Source organism: Pholcus phalangioides, unplaced genomic scaffold (genome assembly GCF_987345545.1).
Source record: "Pholcus phalangioides strain wild (caught in Gottingen) unplaced genomic scaffold, Ppha-v1.0 ptg000003l_1, whole genome shotgun sequence".
Classification (NCBI taxonomy): Eukaryota; Metazoa; Arthropoda; class Arachnida; order Araneae; family Pholcidae; genus Pholcus; species Pholcus phalangioides.
The window spans coordinates 55,816,881-55,822,880 of NW_028301596.1; positions in this window are offsets into that span (position 1 = coordinate 55,816,881).

A 6,000-nucleotide genomic window follows, 5' to 3' on the forward strand; every position below is an offset into this window, starting at 1 on the left:
TCCGACCCAAGATACAGAAGGCAGTTGGCATCACCTGTACAATATGAAACTGGCATAACACTGAAAACCCAAATACATTAGGGCCTGTCATATATACATAAAACGTACTTGCATGTATCAATTCGTTACCAATGGCTCAAAAGAATGTTAATACGAGGTGCATGTACGCCGGCTAAGTAGTCACTGCCAATTCTGGACGGAAAAAAATCGTTCTCTCCCTCCCCCCCTCTCTCTAACGTTATTATGTGAGTGTGCATGGAATTTCCTCAGATCAGAATTATTTCCCTCAACTCAATCCCAGGGTTAATTTAAGATTTTATTCCATCCTTATTGGCACATCCATCAAAATTGCCGATTTATTATTATTATTCAAAAATACTTATAATTATTTTTTTCGAATTTACTGTTTTTTTGTATTTTTCTCGAGCTGTCGCGGAGCCCCTGGGAAGTTCACACGGAGTCCCAAAGGCTGCGCGGAGCACCGGTTGAGAACCGCTGCGTTAGACTATAACTTCTGTACGGACACGAGTAGTTGAAATTTTGGTTCCAACTATGCTCACTAGATAGCAGCAGAAGTTCTAATATTTAATCAACTTAAGGACGATTACAAATATTCTGAATAAGGAGGTTATGGACCAAAAAGCTTGGGAGCCTCTGATCTAGAGCTATGCGCTCGGACAGTAGTCATGGCCCCATATCCTGGAGCAGAGCCCTGGGCTGGAATATTTGGTTGTTGCTCGGTCCAGACTTTCCGATGGGGCCATTTATAGTCAGTTTATAGCATGAAAAAATAAAAAATGATGAGAATCGTCCTGTATAACAGGGCTGGAGCTCCGTCAGCCCCACCCTTGTGTATGTGTGTGCGGGATGAAGGCATGGCAATAGTACAGTAATAGTACAGTTTACTGTGTAACTTCTCTTTTGTCAGTCTACATTAACAGCGAATGCTGTTTAAACGATCGCTGTTAAACGATCGTTGATCGACGTTTAAAATAATTTAAAATTTTTAGAAATTAAAATATCCTATAAGAAACAAGTTTTTTTCCAGTTTTTACTTTAAAACCATCATAATCCAGCATGGAGCTTTTCCACCTATCACTTCCCTTGAGTACTCCAGTTGTAACTGTAAGAGTAACAGCAAAATATTTCCGGATATAAGAATGAACTGCTTATAACAATCAAAATGACTGAACCGAACGTGATTCTTACGAGCGGCGGCTACTATATTTGGCGACCAAAAATGGATTTGTGTGTGTGTGTGTGTGTGTGTGCCAAACAAATAATAAATTCCGGTAACTACTTCACCAAACACCAACTCTGGCCCTATCGCTATATTACAATTTATTGCCATTAATAAGTTGGGTTCGAAATGAAGACGTCGTTTATCGGTGGTCGACTCAAGCTCGTAAGGGAAAATATCTTATCTATATTCTTCGCCAGGTTTGAACCTGGGACCATGACGGCAACCGTCACGGTGGTAGACGAGCATCTTATTGGTAACCACGGTTTTTAGTAACCTTGGAGAAATCTAGTACGTCTCCCCTCATAATGAAATAGACTCTTTCAAGAGGCGTTCTCTTGTGCAATATATGGTAGTCGGACGAGGTAGCGTAATAAGATTTTTCACCCGTATCATAATAAATGACATAACAAAGACCAAACAACAACAATTATCACTAGCGATCATTTTATCGAAGTCACGAAGTTAACTGAGAGAGGTCCAGTGACACATTTCACAATGATACAATTACTGTACACTACACAAACAAAAAACGTTCCCGAGGAAATAAATTTCAATGCCCTTTAACTAATTACAACAGCGGTGTCGTGGCTGTCAGTTATAAATCCAGAGAAAACAAAGGTGGGTAAATACAATGAATACATTGACAACAATTATGTAATATCCAGATCCGTCTTCCCGCGCATTACAGTGAAAAATGTAACATCGCAAACAATATTTATAGTTAATAACCCATTTACAGAAAGGCGTTAATTGTTGGTTTGATGGTTTTCAATTCTGGGAATTTATAATAGGAGATGACACTGCTTACATATTAGAGATTTATACGAGATAGCTTTGTCCGCTACTTTATGCAAATATTCCATTAGAGGAAAAACAAGTTAATAATACACGAAAGAATCAAATCGATTCGATTGAGTTGCTATAGTAGCGAATAATATGTTGATACCGGAAAAAAAACCTTCTTAGAATTGAGGTAAAAACATAAATAGAGAGGAGGGGGGGGACTAATGTGCATCGCACGGAAAACATAACAAAGGATGTCCCGATGACTGTTATTGAAAATTCGTACACGATTCTGCCACAAAATTCCATCAATAACATTACATAGAAAAACGTTCAAGTACCTAAATCAGATAAAATGCAATCCTCGGCATAAAATTTGTCCCATTTAATTAAATAGATTGAATTATTTAAATTTTATTTTTTAATTATTATTTTATTATTATATTATTATAATATTTATTATTTTATTATTATAATATTTATTATTTTATTATTATAATATTTAGTATTTTATTATTATATATTATTATTATTTTTTTATTATCTAGATTTTATTATTTAAATTCTATTTGTAGCTCTAATAATAGCTTTTGACTGCAATCATATTTTGTTTTTCTTCCTTGCTTGATTTCTACGAAAATTTCGGGGAAAAAGTTCCTTTTTTTATATTTCATGGAAATAAAATTTTTGAGTTGGAAAAATAATAATTTCACTCGATCTTTGAGGTGGAAATGATTAATATTGATGATTTCATACCTGAAATACAAAAGAAAACATTTAATTCGTTCTGGGAGGTTAAAACCTAATTACTCTACACAAAAATGTCTTATTGGAATTATAGACATCTCTGATAATCTAATCAGAAATATAAATTAAATTATTCAATATTTAATTTTTTCGAATTTAAAATATTATCTCGATGAGAAAACAGGAATTAAATTTTACAGCAGGGATAGAATAATAATGCAATTTTGAACTAGAAACAAACAGAAAGAAATTCAGTTTTATAGTATACTGGGAATGGGGGCGGGGGATTCAGTACAATAAATAAATACGTTTCAGAGGAACAAAAAGAAACTGAAAAAAATATAAAATAACTAAAACTTGCGTTTTGAAATGATATCAAAAGAGCATTTTCAAATCAAATAAATTTTTTATTGAAAATTGCACCGCTTTTTGTCAGAAACGGAACTACTAATTTTTGGTGAAAACGAAACCGATTTTCTAATGAAACCGAAACTAGTTTTTAACGAAACCGAAACTAATTTTTTGTTCAAAAAATGAAACTAATTTTTTTATTGAATATGATATTAATGTTTCGTTACAAACGAAAAATTTTAGGTGAAAATGAAACAAATTTTCTTTTATCAAAATGAAGAACTTGTTTTGATGAAAATGAATGAGGTTTTCGATGAAGTTGGAATGATTTCGATAAAAAATAAATTTTCAAATTTACATGATAAAAATACGTGTATGTGTGAATTTAATCTTGAAAAGAAAATTTTTAGAAAAAAGAAAGAATATTTTGTTTACGGTAGTGAACTTTTCAAAGACAATAAAATGTTAAAAAATAAATTGCAATACACTAAATAAATATCGTAAAAAAAATATGCACATTTATGATTTGAATAAGTTTTTTTAGAAGGAAATAAAATATTTCTGTTGAAAATAATCGTCTTTTCAAATAAGATGAAATGTTTTGATGAATGATAAAAATAGATAAAAATTGTTTTCATGAGAATAGAACCTTTTTCTAATGAAAATGGGAGAAAAAGGGAAATGTGTTGATTATTTTCCTATGAAATAAGGCTTTGTAGAAAATGAAATAGAAGAAAAAAACTGTTCATTTAAGAGAATCCTAAATACCATTTATACTTTCACGAAACTACTCTATATTCTCAAGGTCTACTACACTCACAGATAAAAACATTTTACATAAATTACAAAAGTATTTTGACTCTATCACACACATTGTTGTAAATTTTACATATTATATTCTCTGCATACACACCATTCTATACGATAGAGGCAAAAAAAACAAAAAACAATTTTGAAAAATTTTTCTTTCGATAAATATTTAAAGTACAAATAAAGAAAAGGACAGACAACATTGATATTTCACGAAGCAAATCGAAAAATTCTTATCCAAATTTACAAACAATACTAATCGAAACATAACGTTGAGAAATAGAGAAATATTAGATTTATATGTCGAATTTTATACTTCTTTCGCGAAAACTATGTTCAAAAAGAATTTAATATGCATAAGAGAAAAAAAAACTCACAGTTAAAAAATTTGCACATTTAAAATATTTATTTTGTCGTCGACTAAAAGAAATAGGAAAAAAATTCTTTTTTCGGAAATTTCAATGTTTTCCAACGCGGATATTCATGAAAAACTCATAAATATTCATAAATCGAACTATGCAGGGTTTTTATTTATAGTAATTTGGGATTTATCCAACACTCATATCCTCACAATTACCATAATTTACATAAAAACATACATTTACTATACTCATAGATTGAATTCGAATTTTTCGAATGCATGCCATGTGAAAAGTAAATATAGTCCCGCCACTTGATGTCATCACATAAGGAGTCAGGGTTTCTGATAACAATAACCGAATTATAACTGTATCCGAAAGTCCCGTTTGCAAATACGGTGATGATACGGTGAGGAACTGTTTAATGTTACTCCTGGGAAAAGAAATTTGAATCTGGTCAACTGAAAGAAACACAACAAGGACTAAAGAAAAAGTGGTATTTTTTTCTCGTTACGCTTTTTGCCTTCACTATAAGAAGGCCATTGGAAAAGTGGCTCCACACTTACATGGGTGACAGCGAATATTACAAACTTATTACAGTGTTAAGTACGGAAATGTTTGTCAACAAGGGAGGGGGCTAGAGAACACCTTTTAGCCTCCTAGACAGTCTTGTTGCCCGATAAATTACGGGGCAAAAAACGTAAACACAGTCGAATCCCGTTATAACGAACTCCAAGAGACCAGAGAAATCATTTCGTTATAAAGGAATTACAGGTTTTTGCATTATTCTTATCTAAACTTACCTGGATATTAGAAAAGTGTTCGTTATATAAAACGAGATTTTCACTGTAATGGTATTCATTAAAACGGGATTTGACTGTATAAATACTAATAGCCGCGATAGACAAAATTCCCAACCAGTAAGTTAAACCTTAGCTTCATAATGCGCAAAAAAATAACTTCTGACGGGAAAAAAAATCGAAAACATAATCCGAAGTCCCGATAACGTGAGATGAATTTTAACCCCTGTTATGATATAGGTCTGTTCTGTTCTTTACGGAAATGATAACAGTACGCATACCCGAATGACAACATTACCCGTCATTATAATAACCGGTGTCAACTGTATATTAGCATTTCCCGCGCATGTCAGTAGTAAGTATTTAAGTACGACTATATACGTAAATACTCATAGTGTAACGTTGTTGAAATGACGCTCATCGGCTTCATTATATACGAGTTTATGGACATTGATCACGGGCATGTGATGAGGGTTTTGTGAAGACAAGATATCGATTTCCGATATCGTCGTACGGGGTATTCCGTAATAAATTATTTAGGAGGGAAATATCGATGATGTGATGGCTTTTTTTTCTGTGATTAAAGCAAGCATTTTTTCCCCATTAGGGAACTGAAAGCCTTTTTTTTGGTCATCCCGTATAGTAAAATTTGCATTAAATACTGTTCCGAATCATGCCTCGCACACAAGTCCTTGAAACTAGCAGGGAATGAAGCAATAAAATGTTTTCATTACTTATGAAACCGCAGTTTGTTTTCGGGTAAATTCTTGGGTAATAATTTTTTCCCCTACATGTAGGGATTTGTTACAATCACGAGCGAAATTCGGGAGATATAAGAATTTTTCGGGAGTCCGTGAGATAGAGTAGAAATCAGGGAGACTTGGCAGCTATGCAATTTGCATGACAT